Source organism: Scyliorhinus torazame, chromosome 3, assembly GCF_047496885.1.
Source record: "Scyliorhinus torazame isolate Kashiwa2021f chromosome 3, sScyTor2.1, whole genome shotgun sequence".
In the NCBI taxonomy this organism is placed as follows: domain Eukaryota; kingdom Metazoa; phylum Chordata; class Chondrichthyes; order Carcharhiniformes; family Scyliorhinidae; genus Scyliorhinus; species Scyliorhinus torazame.
In genome coordinates, this window is record NC_092709.1 from 38,299,254 (window position 1) to 38,315,868 (window position 16,615).

The window sequence follows — 16,615 nt, forward strand, 5'->3', positions numbered from 1 at the left end:
TCTCTAAGTATGGCCTCTGCAGGGAGAAACTCCCCAATGCCAAAAAAAAAATCAGTAAACTGATTTTGAATAGCGGGGTGATTTTTATGCTGTAGCCACCAAGAAGCACCCTGCCAAAAGCACCCAAAAGCAGACTTAAGCTTTTGTCCGCTGAATCGCGCCCAATGTCTTTTATCAGCGATACTCAAACTTGATTTCATGAGATCCATTTGTCGGGTCAACCATTCCGATAAATTCTGTCCCGTTAAGGAAGGATCTTCATTGTTCATAAGCCTATTGGCCAAAAAAGCCAAACAATCAATTCGAGACAAACCACTGCCATATCTTTCCAGATATGAATTTTGTAAAGTCGGGCATTTCTGAAACCTGTCCCAGGACAAAAAAATGCTACCAGCTGACAAATCATCCAAATAATTTTGTTCAGTGCTCCTGCACCAAGTATACAAATGTAATTCAATGATTAATCCTGTTATTGTAAAACAAGGATAATGCACACGCAATAAAGTGCAGCTCACAGTGACTCCGACTGATTAAGTAAAGGGGAACAGCAGAGAATATGCTGAATATTTCATTTCTCACACATTTCAATGACACCATGAAAGGAGCACCTGGGAGATGTAAATGAACAGCATTTGTCCGCAAAGTTCTTTTTACGTTTACTATTGTGTGAGATTTATCAGAGAAGACTGGAAATTATACTGGTGAGATTTCTGTAATCCCCCTTTCCTAATACTTGTTTATAGAACTTCACAGCGATGTGATAGAGAGAGGTATGTTTGAAACAGTGAATGGACACTCAATACTCAGAGGGTTAAAGCCACAGTATAGGTTAAACACCCCACAAGGAATAGTGAAGTATTTTTGGTCAATTGTGCATTAACTATGACCTCTGAGAAATGCAGCCACGAGTGAATGGGAAAACATTTTGTGTAATTGAAAGCACAGAAGGGTTGTACAGACAATGGGTGAATTCCTACTCATTTGCTAGTTTAAACCTTAGTTCACTGTTGAACTTTGATCATGCCTTTAAATGAATTCTGGAACATTGCATTCTCCTGCCAACCATGAAGTGTTATTTCATATGAGTTTTCTTTTTACAAATTTTCACATGGTTGAATATTGATTCTGTATGCATTAATGGTACCAGCTTAACTGACAGTGTACTCATTAACCTTTAACAGTATTATACTCTCTCTTTCTGGTTTCCTTCGCTCCTCGACTGAATATTCCAGTTATGCTGAGCTATCGTTCCATAGCTGTCTGCAACACGTTTGGACCTTACGTGACCATTGAATCATGGAGGGGATTCTCTGCTGTCCGCCTGCAGTAGCGGAGGTCCTAATGCAATGGAGAATCTTGTGTTGAAGAAAAAGCGGGATCGCCGCTGGCTGGGATTCACACGTATTTGCCAGCGTGGCTCTGACGCGGAGGGCCAAGGGGGTAAGTATGTCAGATGGATGCCCTCAAAAGTCCATCGGAGGGACTCCCTCCACCACACAATGCAAACACTTCCCACTCCACCCCTCCGACTCCACCACCAGACACCCCCCACAAAAGACCCCTATCATATCCCCACCAGACCCCCCCCATCGGACCCTCCAATCAGAAACCCCATCAGAGACCCCCACCAGAGACTCCCTCATATCAAAGACCTCCCATATCAGAAAAAACCCCTATAACAGAGAACCCCTCCATATCAGAAATCCCTCCATATCAGGGAGCCCCACCCCCCATAACAGTGACTTGCTCCCAATAACAGAGATGCCCCGCCCCCCACCCCACCTCAGCCTCTGATATGGGGGAGGTCTTTGATAGGTGTCTCTGGTGGGAGACTCGGGTGGAAGACTCTTGTGGGGGTCTCTGGTGGGGGTCTCTGGTGCGTGGTTCTGGTGGGAGGTAGTGATGGATCTGGCATCTCTGGGTGGTGTCTCTGGTGGGGATGTCAGGTGGGAGGCCTCTGGTGGAGGTCTCTGCTGAGTGGGTCTGGTGGGGGAGTCCTGTGGGAAATCTCTGATGGGTGGTTGGTGGGGGGTTCAAGCCACCCGTAAGCGTGCATACTGTGGGTAGGTGGGGTTACTCATCAATGCCGTCATGGGGGAGTGGGGGATGCCCTTTCCTCTTAGTGGAGTGGGGCAGGATTTTCATTGCTGGGAGAAGGGGGGCAGCCACTACACCTTGTTCAAAATGGTGCCCTGTAGCACGATTTGGAATGGAATCCCTTGCGTTACCCACCATGCATAAATTTGGCAACAGTGAAACTCTTCAACCATTCAGATTGAAGAATGGTCACTTAGTCATGCATCAACCAAATCATACAATATAAAGCAGCAAAATAAAGATTGGGAAATAAACATCTCAGAGTTAAGTGCTTTCACTTGCTTTTTTTTCAGCAGGAAACATTAACAACTTTTGATGTGACCAGGAACTGTCAATCATGGTTAGATGTTTATAAACATTGTGGTTATGTTCAGGTGCATTTAAGCATGAAGGAAAATGAAAATAAACAATCCAAATATCTGGCTGTCTGGAAGCTATTACCCTATCATTTATAGCCTACTAAAAGCTATTTCTTGTTGAAAGGGACTAGAAACCTAGCAGACCAAAGGATTTGAGGGAGCTTATAGCCTTGTGATACGTTTTGACTTTCTAACAGCTGCTGCTTTCCAGACATCAGTCTGAGGCAGCAGGTGTAATGGACAGATCAGTGAAAAAGCAATGGGGCAGAATTCTCCGTTGCCCGACGCTGAAATCATGTTCGGTGATTGGGTGGAGAATGGGCTCCGACCCCGAAATCGGGGCCGTCGCTGGTTTGACTGCTGCCAGCCATGCTCAGCTACTAAATGGCATCATTATGATGCGCGCCGCGCGCAGTCGCAATGCCGTTGATACCTCATCGGCCGGCCCACCTTCGATGCTCCGCCCTCGATGGGCCGAGTCCCCCAAATAGTGAACCCGGCATGCCAGCTGCGGACTGTGTCCAGCGCCGCCACACTTGGCCGGGATCCATGTCGCTGGCTGGGGGACTTCCACGAGGGCTGAGGGGACTGGTGGGGGGTAGCCAGGGGGTGACCAGCTGGTGGGCTGTGGCATCATGGATGGCGGGTTGGGTCCGCGCACGGCCGGCACCATGTTGTACAGCACGACGCTGCAGGTCATCAGCCGTGAACATCCGCAGCCCGGGACTCAGCCATTTTCAGTGCGAGAGGCGGGTGTTTCAGTCGGCGCCGGGGTTAGCCCCTCACCGGAATCGGAATCAGTTCGCCACCGATATTTTTCACGTGAACCTCTCACGCATTCTCTGTTCGAGCCGGTACTTAGCTGCAGAAACGGAGAATCTAGACCATGATTTTTCACTGTTTCTGTCAGGACTGCTTTCACTCCCAGGCATGGGTGACTGGTAGCAGGAGTTGGGGGGGGGGGGTCTCTGATATGGGGGTTCTTTGTTATCGGATTTCTCCGATGTGGGGGTTCATTGTTATCAGAGGTGTCTGTGATATGGGGGTCCGCTGATATGGGGGGCTCTCTGATATGGGGGTCTTGATATGGAGGATTCTCTGATATGGGGGGTCATCTGTTATGGCCATCTCTGATGTGAGGGGGTCACTGACATGGTGGTAGTTCTGTGAAGAGGGTCTGGTAGAGGATTATGATGGGGGAGTCAGGTAGGGGATCTGCTGTGGGGATCTGTTGGGGGGCCGATGGAGGATCTGGTGGGGCATTCTGATGGGGGTGTCTGATGGCGGTCTCTGATCGGGTGGGGTGGGGAGTATAGGCGCTGTGGTGGGGATGGGCCCTCCAAAGGATCTTGGGGTCACCTACCTTAAATATGTATCCATTTGGCCCACCACGTCAGGGCCGTGCAGGCAAATACTTGCACCATTCCATGCCCATGTGAATCCTGGCCCAGAGGGCCAGAGCATCACGGAGACATGGAGAATCCTAAGTCCAGCCTATTAATTGGATTTAAATGTGTTCAAATGATCCATTTGCACCCTCCTGATGGAACAGGGCATGAACCATGATGCTGCCAGACATTAGATTCTCTCCCGTATCAGAAACTGAGAGGTGGGCGGTGGAGAATTCTCTCCCTAAGATTTTTCCAATGAAGGAGTAATTTAGCGTGGCCAATCCACATACCCTGCACATCTTTGGGTTGTAGGGATTGAGACCCACGCAGACATGGGGAGAATTTGCAAACTCCACACGGACAGTGACCAGGAGCCGAGATCGAACCTGGGTCCTCGGCAACATGAGGCAGCAGTGCTAACCATTGCGCCACCATGCCACCTAACTCCCCCCAGTTTTCTAATTCTAATTTTGTAGTCCACAATCTAGTTTGACAACATGTTGCAGTCAGTTTCAACATTAAAAATGCATATCTGAAATATAGATACTATGTTGATTTCAAAGCTGTTCCAGGTTTAGATGATCAAAGTATGGGTGGCATGGTAGCACAGTGCTTAGCACTGTTGCTTCACAGCTTCAAGGTCCCAGGTTCGATTCTCAGTTTGGGTCATTGTCTGTGTGGAGTCTGCACGTTCTCCCCGTGTGTGCGTGGGTTTCCTCCGGGTGCTCTGGTTTCCTCCCACAGTCCAAAGATGTGCAGGTTAGGCGGATTGGCCATGCTAAATTGCCCCTCGTGTCCAAAAAGGTGGGGTTACTGGGTTCTGGGGATAGGGTGGGTTTAAGTAAGGTGCTCTTTACAAGGGCCAGTGCAGACTTGATGGGCCGAATGGCCTCCTTCCGCACTGTAAATTCTATGATTCTGTGAAAGTGTTCACTTATTGTGCATTATCTATTTGATTTTGTAAAATGTAAATTAAATGTATCATCAGATTCTAAAGTTATTTTAGATACAGTAAAAATAGTTGAGGGAATGCCTTAACCCAGTAATTTGACTCTATCTTTATTGTCCATGGGTTAGCTAAAGATAAATATAAATGTACCCTCTAGAAGTCATAGAATCCTCTCTCATAGTCTTCGGTAGATGCTGGACTGTAGTCCACATGCCTCAAGTTTAACTCAGTAAGAATGTTTATCATGCAATTTTTAGGAGGAGTGGTGGTGTAGTGAACCCATAATCCATAGACCCAGGGTAATGGTCTGGAGGCCTAGGTTCAAATTCCACCATGGCAGATGATGAAATTTGAATCCAATAAAAAAACAAATTCTGGAATTAAAAGTCTAATGATGACCATGAAACCATCGTCATAAAAACTGATGTCCTTCAGGGAAGGAATATCTGGGCCCAGTTCAAGTCAAAAAGCAAGATTGAGAGTGACCTCTCCGGTCTCTTCAACGAGCTTACAATTTCACATCCTGTGACTGTTGAACCCAATCTGGTGCATCTGTTTGAAAACCAGCTGTCCCTATCAGAAAAATAGCTTAATAGTAAAGGCATGCACGGACTCGCGCTGGCCGTTCCCTGCTGGCTGGAGTTGCGGGGACAGTTCTGGCGGCAACCTCGATCCCTAGAAAGGTGAGAATTCCTCACTTTTGGGGGCCGTTGATGCCGGCAATGTTAGCGCTGCTTTTCACGCTGGCATGGGGGCATAGCCCCATTTTTAGAGAATCCCGCCCCTGCTGTCCTTCGCTGTTGCCATATCCTGGACCTGACGAAAGCATGTGGAGTCGGGATCTGGTTTTCCCAGAAGCCCTTGGAGAATACGTGCTCCCCTGCAGAAAGGGGGCAGAGCTTCCGAGGAATTCCGGTATAAAGCTGGCTGGCTCAGAACGGGGCCGGCCCTCAACCGGAGGAGCAGCTTTTAGCCTCTGCAACAAGCTTCAATAAACCTGCGGTTTATCCGGAAACTCAATGCGGACTCCTTCCTTTGGGGGCGGTTACAACACAAGTGACTCCAGATCCACAGCAGTGTTGGTGCCTCTCAAACGACCTCTGAAATGGCCGAGCAAGCCCTTCAGTTCAAGGGCCATAAATGCTGGCCCAGCCAGCGACACCCACATCCTGTGAATGAATAAACCTGGAACTCAAATGAGGGTATCTGGACAAATACAAAATGATGGGTGCACGAGAAGTAATGAATGGTTCGAGATTAATCAAAATAATCAATGAATATTAGTGAGAGGCAGCATGGTTTTGTGAAGGGGAGGTCGTGTCTCACTAACTTGATAGAGTTTTTCGATGAGGTCACAAAGGTGATTGATGCAGGTAGGGCAGTGGATGTTGTCTATATGGACTTCAGTAAGGCCTTTGACAAGGTCCCTCATGGTAGACTAGTACAAAAGGTGAAGTCACACGGGATTAGGGGTGAGCTGGCAAGGTGGATACAGAACTGGCTAGGTCATAGAAGGCAGAGAGTAGCAATGGAAGGATGCTTTTCTAATTGGAGGGCTGTGACCAGTGGTGTTCCGCAGGGATCAGTGCTGGGACCTTTGCTCTTTGTAGTATATATAAATGATTTGGAGGAAAATGTAACTGGTCTGATTAGTAAGCTTTCAGACGACACAAAGGTTAGTGGAATTGCGGATAGTGATGACGACTGTCAGAGGATACAGCAGGATTTAGATTGTTTGGAGACTTGGGCGGAGAGATGGCAGATGGAGTTTAATCCGGACAAATGTGAGGTAATGCATTTTGGAAGGTCTAATGCAGGTAGGGAATATACAGTGAATGGTAGAACCTTCAAGAGTATTGAAAGTCAGAGAGATCTAGGTGTACAGGTCCACAGGTCACTGAAAGGGGCAACCCAGGTGGAGAAGGTAGTCAAGAAGGCATACGGCATGCTTGCCTTCATTGGCCGGGGCATTGAGTATAAGAATTGGCAAGTCATGTTGCAGCTGTATAGAACCTTAGTTAGGCCACACTTGGAGTATACTGTTCAATTCTGGTCACCACACTATCAGAAGGATGTGGAGGTTTTAGAGAGGGTGCAGAAGAGATTTACCAGAATGTTGCCTGGTATGGAGGGCATTAGCTATGAGGAGCGTTGAATGAACTCGGTTTGTTCTCACTGGAATGACGGAGGTTGAGGGGCGACCTGATAGAGGTCTACAAAATTATGAGGGGCATAGACAGAGTGGATAGCCAGAGGCTTTTCCCCAGGGTACAGGGGTCAATTACTAGGGGGCATAGGTTTAAGGTGAGAGGGGCAAGGTTTAGAGTAGATGTACGAGGCAAGTTTTTTTACACAGAGGGTAGTGGGTGCCTGGAACTCGCTACCGGAGAAGGTGGTGGAAGCAGGGACGATAGTGACATTTAAGGGGCACCTTGACAAATACATGAATAGGATGGGAATAGAGGGATACGGACCCAGGAAGTGTAGAAGATTGTAGTTTAGTCGGGCAGCATGGTCGGCACAGGCTTGGAGGGCCGAAGGGCCTGTTCCTGTGCTGTAAATTTCTTTGTTCTTTGTTTTGACTTACAACATGCAATATTGTATAATTTGGACGATGGTTTAGGAATGCATTATTCCGCACATACATTTTATAGCCAAACAGAATCAGCAAGAATGGAAACTCAAATTCGCACAGTGCCATCCATGTTGTAAAATGTCTCAAAGTGCTCCACAGCAGCAGTCAGCCAAAATTCACATGGGGCCACATTAAGTTATCTGTTACTGAGTCTCATTAGACAGTGAGAACACAGAGAGAACGTTCCGCATGTCAGCCATTCCCACCACTGATTTAATGGGGCTCAATTTGGGGAAAGGCGTGTGTGGCCTCCACCCCGCGATTATGTGCTCCACCTAGCCCACTCGAGTGTATTCCATTAAACCCAGCCCTAAGTTTCCATTCATTGTTATTGAGCATACATAGATATTTGCTTCAAATATCCTTCAACTTTGAAATGGGACATCAGAAAAGCCAGAGAATATGCACTCAGCCAGGGCCCAGGCCTAGTAAGGAATCAAAATGCCGGTTTTAATTTACTTTATTATTCATTCCGTAAGACAAGAGAATCTTTACCAGGCAGACACCTCAGATGCAACCCTGTCAGGTTCCCACCATTTTGATGTAAATAAGAAGACTTCCTCCTTACAAGCTGAACTTCAGTGGAGATTAGCTAACGTCATCATGGCATGTCTGCTGGAACGCAATTTCTTGGGTATTTCAGATCTAATGTGTCTCCCGAATCTGTGTCACTTCTTAATTCAAATTATTCAATTAAATCACAGTCAATTTTGGCAACATTTTAGAGTTGGGTTGCCCCAGAACTCCAGTTCCCCGGAGAGTCGTATCCCGGATGTACCCCAGGAGATGCGCTATGGGATGCACCAGGGTCCACAGGTATGGACTGCACTGGAGTTGTCCAGGAAATTTAAACTTCCGATGGGCAATTACCCTGAACCTGGAACAAGGATTGAAATCACTTCTAGTTTCTGGGTAACTATGGTGCTGTCCCCCACTCCCAATCACACACCTTCGCCTACCCTCCCAGCTTGTCTACTACCTTCACAATGCCTGATTATCTATCTACCCTCCCAAACCCTTGACTATCCTCCTGATACCCCAACCTACCAACCCCAATGACTACCTCCAAAAATCTTGAATACCCCCTAATTAGCTCCTGCCATTGACCATCCTCCCCCACCACACAACCAGTTACCACCACAGCCAATTACCACACAATCCGTCTACTCTCCATCATCAGCAAAGTGATGGAAGGAGTCATCAACAGTGCTATCAAGTGGCACTTACTCAGCAATAACCTGCTCATGGACGCTCAGTTTGGGTTCCGCCAGGGTCACTGAGCTCCTGACCTCATTACAGCCTTGGTTCATGGACACAAGTGCTGAATACCAGAGATGACTGCCCTTGACATCAAGGCAGCATTTGACTGAGTACAGCATCAAAGAGCCTTAGCTAAACTGGAGTCAATGGGAATCGGGGGAACGCTCTTCACTGGTTGCAGACATACCTGGCACAAAGGAAGATGGTTGTGGTGGTTGGAGGTCAATCATCTCAACTCCAGGACATCACTGCAGGAGTTCCTCAGGGTAGTGTCCTAGGCCCAACCATCTTCAGCTGCTTCATCAATGACCTCCCTTCCATCGTAAGGTCATAAGTGGGTATGTTTGCGGATGCCAGCACAGTGTTTAGCACCATTTGCGACTCCTCAAATAATGAAGAACTCCATGTTCAAATGCAGCAAGACCTGGACAATATCCAGGCTTGAGCTGACAAGTGGCAAGTTACATTTGTGCCATAAGTGTCAGGCAATGACCATCTCCAACAAGAGAAGATTTAACCATCGCCCCTTGACATTCAAAGGCATTACCATCGCTGAATCCTCCATAATCAACATCCTGGGGGTTACCATTGATTCGAAACTGAGCTGCACCAGCCATATTAATACTGTGGCTATCAGGGTATGTCAAAGGCTAGGAATCCTATGGCGAGTAACTCACCTCCTGACCGGAAGATCTGGCGAGAAATGTGCAGCTCCCAACCGGTGCAAGCAAAAGGAAGTGGAGTGGCAATCTGACAATGATTCCCACTCCGGGGAATGAATATTATATGAGGGAATGAGTTTTTTGAAGACATTTTGTAATATCAGGAGAATGTTTCATTTCTGAATGTGCCTTGCTAAGTATTTGGTTCACATGACGAAGAACAGTTTTGAGTTGATTTCCATCAGGAATGTATCAAATTAATCAGGCCATGAGCTTAAGTGTGAGATTTATTTTCATAAAGATTTATTTAAGCTTGGTTAATAAAATTGCAGGTTAGCATTTCTAGCATCAACTCAGTAAGGCATAAAGACTTTTTAAGTGATCAGGAAATAATAGATAAACCCAAATGGTGGTGATGTCTTCCTTCATGTTTGTAATTCCCTTTATCTCTGTTTCTTTCCCTCTCACACACGGCACACACAAGCTATATCAGCATAAGATTACTGCAAACGTTCTGTGTTAAGATATATAAAGATGTGCCGGCTGTGATTCTCCTCCTGCTCCCTTCATGTCTCCAAAATTTAATTCACTCTCTCTACTTTTGAAATGCTATTTCCTGCTCTAAAGAAATACCCTCCTCATTCTCATGGCCTCTCTAACTGCTTCATATGTCTGAATTTGAGCTAACGTTTGTGTTTACAATATGTTGCTGCCAACAACCTCTGCCCTCACCACCATTCCCCACCACCACTGCCCCCCCCCCCCCCCCCCCCACCACCACCACCACCACTCTCTCCAATCCCACCTCTTAGGATTCTGAGGCCCCTCTATTATTTCCATGGTCCACCTACATCCTTCATCATGACATTCTAAATCTCCCACCCGTAATATTTAAGACTGCTTTCATTATCTACCATTGGCCCATACACTTTTTTAAATTGTTTGTCCCAAAGGGCAAATCGTAACTGGATAGACTTCCAACATGCAATTCCAATGATGTATTTAAACTCCCTCCCAGCTCCATTCTGTTCTATTCAATCACCTTCCTGTTTCAAGGTCAATCCTAACTTTGCTTCCATTGCCATTCCCCTTCCCTCAAAGCAAAAGAAAGAATTGCAGTAATTCTATCCCTCACTAACAGCACTGTTGGTATACCTACACCACATGGGATGCAGCAGTTCAAGAAGGTGGCTCAGCATCACTATCTCCAGGGCAATTAGGTATGGGCAATAAATGCCAACCTTGCCAGAGACACTCACATCCCATGGACATCCCAACATTCTGAGTGGTGAGGAAATGTGTTAAACATATTCATTAACACTCAGGATGCCACAAACTACCTCAATTCAAATGATGTGGAGATGCCGGCGTTGACTGGGGTGGGCACAGTAAGAAGTCTTACAACACCAGGTTAAAGTTTCGAATCACTAGCTTTCAGAGCGCAGCTCCTTCCTCAGGTGAATGAAGAGATGCGTTCCAGAAACACATATATAGACAAAGTCAATGATGCAAGACGATACTTTGAATGTGAGTCTTTGCAGGTAATTAAGTTTTTACAGGTCCAGACAGAGTGACTGGAGAGAGGGATAAACACAGGTTAGAGAGGTGTGAATTGTCTCAAGCCAGGACAGTTGGTAGGATTTCACAAGCCCAGGCCAAATGGTGGTGGGTGAATGTAATGCGGCATGAATCCAAGGTCCCGGTTGAGGCCGTACTCATGTGTGCGGAACTTGGCTATCAGTTTCTGTTCGGCGATTCTGCATGGTCGCGCGTTCTGAAGGCCGCCTTGGAGAACGTTTACCCGAAGATCAGAGGCTGAATGTCCTTGACTGCTGAAGTGTTCCCCGACTGGAAGGGAACATTCCTGCCTGGCGATTGTTGTGCGCTGTCCGTTCATCCGCTGTCGTAGCGTCTGCATGGTCTCGCCAATGTACCATGCCTCAGGCGTGACCAATTGTCCTGGCTTGAGATAATTCGCACCTCTTTAACTTGTGATTACCCCTCTCGCCAGTCGCTCCGTCTGGACTTGTAAAGACTTAATTACCTGCAAAGACTCGCATTCAAAGAATTGTCTTGCATCATTGACTTTGTCTACATATGTGTTTCTCGAACTCACCTCTTCATTCACCTGAGGAAGGTGCTGCACTCCGAAAGCTAGTGATTCGAAACAAACCTGTTGGACTTTAACCTGGTGTTGTAAGACTTCTTACTGTGCTCAATTCAAATGGAAAGAGGAGAAAGTTGTTGCATCCCTCTATTTGTTGAAAACATACCAATCATATACAAGTATTGGTAAAACAATATTGTGGGTTCTTTATTTGAAGATAGGACTCTATACATGTAACAGTATGAATATTGTATTGTAAATGAATGGTTAACAATTTTATGCAAACGCAGGTAACCACCAGATGGTGATCAAGAGCAGTCACGTAGATCACGTTACACCCTTGATTTGGGGAGGACATGATTAGGCGGGATAGAGAATAGTTGTGTGTTCAGGAGGTCTGTAGATAGAATTAAAGTTTAGTTTATTTAGCAATCTTTGTATCTTAGTAAGACGTTCAAATCTAGTTATAAGTAGTTATAAATTAGCTTTGTTGATCAACATAGCTTGATGTTCTTTGTTGAACACAACAAATCAAAGCCATCCTTATCCAGAAAGCAAAGAACATCACAATACAGACAATATTAACTGGGACGCTATGTAGACACATCTAACATGTATCTGCTGTATTTGATCTATGTTTGATTATCCATTATTTTCCGGTCTCATAGTTTCTATGCATTTACGGGATGTGGGCATCACTGGCTAGGCCAACATTTATTTCCCATCTATAATTGACCGGAGGACGGTGGTGGTGAGCTGCCTTCTTGAATTGCTGCGGTCCATGTGGTGTAATTACACCCACAGTGCTGTTAGGGAGGGAGTTCCAGGATTTTGACCAAGCAACAGTGAAGAAATGGGTGATATATTTCAAAGTCAGGATGGCGAGTGACTTGAGGGGAACTTGCAGGTGGTGCTGTTCCCATGTGCCAGTTGCCTTCGTCCTTTTAGATGGTAGCAGTTGTGGGTTTGAAAGGTGCTGTCTAAGGATCCTTGGTGAGTTGCTGCGATGCATCTTGTAGATGATACACACACGGCTGCCACTGTGCGTTGGTGATGGAGGGAGAGAATATTTGTGGAAGGGATGCCAATCAAGTTGGTTGCTTTGTCTTGGATGGTGTTGAGCTTCTTGAATGCTGCTGGAGTTGTGCTCATCCAAGCAAGTGGAGAGTATTCCATCACACTCCTGACCTGTGCAGTGTAGATTGTGGACACACTTTAGGGAGTCAGGAGGTGAGTTACTCGCTGCAGGATTCCTAGCCTCTGACCTGCTCTTGTAGCCACAATATTTATATTGGTAGTTCAGTTAATTTCCTGGTCAATGGCAAACCCAATGATGTTTATAATGTGAGATTCAGCAATGGTAATTGTGGTAGCACGACCCCTTCAAGGGGATGGGCCTGGTGGCCCACATGACCAGCTCGGAACCAATGCGAGAGAGCATAAACCCCAGCCAATAGCGCGGTTTCTTGAGGGTCGGAGCTTGGGCAGTGTGCAATCTGGAGCCAAAGAGACACAACCCATCCTATTGTGTTCCGTACCTGTATATTTAACAGCTTTTGCCTTTGTTAATTAAACCCCTTTATTATGACTGAACGCCTCCAGAGTATTTCTCGAGCCACCCTATGATTGCCATTGAATGTCTAGAGGCGATAGTTAGTCTCTCTTTTTGTAGATGGTCATTGCATGGCACAAATGTTACTTGCCACTTTTCAGCCCAAGTCTGGATATTGTCCAAATCTTATTGCATTTGGGCATGGACTGTTTCAGTATCTGAATGATTCTCAACATTGTGCTATTATCAGTGAACATCACCACTTCAGACCCTATGATGGAAAGAAAGTTATTGATGAAGTGGCTGAAAAAATTGGGCCTGGGATAACTAACCTGAGGAATGCCTGCAGTGATGTCCTGGATAGTGATACACAGCAGTGTAAGATAAGCACTGTTTAACGATTCATGTACATCACATCACAACAAACGGAAAGGTTGTAATGGACATCAGACTACAGAAGAAGCTAAGAATTTTTGGCACCTGAACAATCCAGAGCATTAATTTATTTATAGTATTTGTATAGGGCAGCACAGTGACACAGTGGTTAGCACTGCTGCCTCACAGCGCCAGGGACACTGGGTTCAATTCTGACCTCGGGTGGCTGTCTCTGTGGAGTTTGCACTTTCTCCCCGTGGGTTTCCTCCGGGTGCTCCGGTTTCCTCCCACAGTCCAAAGCTGTGCAGGATAGGCGGATTGGCCATGTTAAATTGCCTCATTGTGTCCAGAGAGGTGCAGGTTAGGTGAGGGTTGGTGCAAAGGGTCGGTGCAGACTCAATGGGCCGAATGGCCTCCTTCTACACTGTTGGGATTCAATGGATTTGGATTTACCATGGGTTATTTAATATGAACAATTGTTTACAAACTTTCTTATTAATTTTTCACTGCACCTGATCCATGTGAAAGACCAGGTGAACCTAGACTGAGAGAGGAAGCTGTGAGGAAGAAGTAGGCCATGGATGTTGCCAACAAGTAAGAAGTTTTACTTCAGGATGTGACAGATTGAGATGTTAGAGAGGAGGAAATGACTGATAGGTATTGGGGAAGGTTGAAACAGAGCATGAAATGCACAGTAACTGAGACAGTCCCCAATAAAGTGAGGAGGAAGCTTCCAGAGTGGATGACAGGTGACATACTAGATATGATGGAAACTAAAAGACAGAGTAAGAGCAATAAGGAAAACAACGGCAAATTAAAAAAGCAGATAAGAAAAGCCTGTAGAGCAGCCAAGGGAATGTTATATAAATATGGTTGTAAGGTAATAGGAGGACTGGAGAAAAGGTACAGAATTGCATGAGAAAGTTAAAGCACTAATGGATAAGGAAAAAGAAAAACGACAAATAGTGGCTGCGTAAGGAGAAAGGAAGGTGAACCTCTCTTCAAAAATTAGTGCAGAGAGATAGTGTTTGAAATATATAAGGGAACGGTATGGTGATGAAGATAGAAGTGAATTGGTGCCATCAGAGAGAACAGAAGAACGAGAGATATTAAAGGCAGAAGTCAGTGCAGCGCTCAAAAAGATGAAAGCCAGGAAAGCACCTGGAATTGATGCAACGCCAACAGCATGTCTGAAAGCTCTGAGTGAAGTTAACATTGTGTGGCTGACAGACCTCTCCTTACAGAACAGGATTCCTACCTGAGGATCTTCTGCACTCATTGTTCTTAAAGCTCCCACAAAAACCAATAGCCCGACAGTGTTGAGAGCCGAGGGCAATCAGCTTCATGAGTCATGTGGTGAAATTGATTCCAATAATGTTTTGGAAAGAAATGACTATAGAAACAGGTAATGAAAGCCAGTCAGAATTCAGACCAAAACAAGGAACAAAAGAAGGCATCTTTAACTTGAGAGTAGTCATTGAAAGTGGAAAGACCTGTGGATGTATGCTTAATGGACTGTGCAAAGGCATTTGGTCGAGTTTACCTTCAGAAAATAATGGAGTGCTTAGACAAACTAGAAACTGACAGAAATGATGAAAGGATAATTCCGAATCTACATTGAAATCAATCAGCAGTGTTGAAATTTGATATTGGCTTGTCGGACAGCTTCTCAATCAAGAGGAGTGTGTCAGGGATGTGTTATGTGCCCAAAACTGTTCAACCTGTAAACTGAAGCTATCTTCAGAAACATAGAAGATTGACCAGACTGCAACATTGGTGGGTTGAACATAAATAACTTGAGATACGCAGATGACATGGCACTGATTGCAGAGTCAGAAAAGGCAGTACAGGGATTTGCAAACAAAGTGTGAGCAAGGAATGTGGAACATGGATTGAGAATGAATGTGAAGCGGGCCAAGACAAGATGGGTAAGCAGAGAGCTAACACTGGAAGTAAAAATTGAAATAAATGGAACAAGTGAAAAAGGTTCACATACTTTGGGCAGATTATCACAGACGATTGCACATATGATTGTGAGATCTAAAGAAGAACTGAGATTGCCAAGGCTAGCTTCGCCAGAATGAAGGATGAGTTAACGTCAAAGACACTGAGACTGAATCTTTGGACACCGATGCTGACGTGCTACATTTTGTCACCCATGTTGTATGTGTCAGAGCCATTAACAACAAACAAAAAGTCTGTTGATAAGATGAATGCATTTGAGATGTAGACTGTAAGAGGACGTTCTGTATATCCTGCACATCACAGAAAGACTAATGTGGAAGTACTGGAAATGGCTGGAGAAGAGAGGAAATTATTGCATAACATCAGAGGGAGAAAGATACAATATTTTGGCCACATCACGAGAGCAGATGGTAGACAGAGACAATTATTTGAAGGAAAAATCGATGGAAACATATTAGAGGGAAGCGGAGGAAAGAATTGATGATGGATATAATGGACTGGATGCAGTTAACCGTTGTGGAATGTTTAAGGGTAACACAAGGACAAAGGTGGAGATCCAGGACAACCAAACCTCTGCTAATAAGATGACATCAACGAATGAATAAACATTTATTCGAGAACATGGAGGCTTTCTATCCTAGCCACCTTTGACTGATCAGGCTGAAAGTACAGGTGGTAATGGCATTTACATTTTATCAATTGGTTAATTATTATTATTTTTTCATTTTTGACAGAGGGGACAAGTGGCTTGGCTGTAGTTACATAACATAGTGCCATCAAACGTGACCTCTATCTAAAATTGAGTCGTGTCAAGGATTAATTAAGCTTGCTAAGAACAACTTTGACCGATTTCTTTCAGAGCTGTGCAAGAAATGGAAGTAGTCAGAAAATCTTTATGATAAGAGATTCATTCTCCAAATGACTCTCTTTCCAAGTTTCTCCAACATATTTTCACTCTGGTACTCTTTCCCTATATTCGAACAATGACTATGTTTCAAGAATGTCTCATTAACTATGAGGCGCTTTCAGACATCCAGAGGTCATGGAAGGTGATTTAAAAAATCAAGTTTTTTCTCTGTCAGTGAAGTAAATATTCTGCAAGTGTGGGTATGATATGCACGACAGAGGATGCAGAGTACACTAATCATGATGTTCAACCTCTGATGTGATTTGGTGCATTATCTGCTGTTTTGGATCTTCGAGGCGTTTTACTGATCTCTCTTAATCACTCTCAGCTGAACATGCAATCAGCACAACAAGGAA

General features: G+C 45.2%; 1 long non-coding RNA gene across 1 annotated transcript in view; it reads left to right on the forward strand.

Annotated features, from left to right (window-relative positions):
• The first annotated feature begins 1,186 nt into the window (after nucleotides 1-1,186).
• Nucleotides 1,187-16,615, forward strand: part of LOC140409482 (uncharacterized) — a 75,032-nt gene continuing 59,603 nt past the window's right edge. Inside the window, exon 1 of the long non-coding RNA XR_011940349.1 lies at nucleotides 1,187-1,440. This is a non-coding gene — a long non-coding RNA (uncharacterized lncRNA). The remainder of the gene's footprint in view (nucleotides 1,441-16,615) is intronic.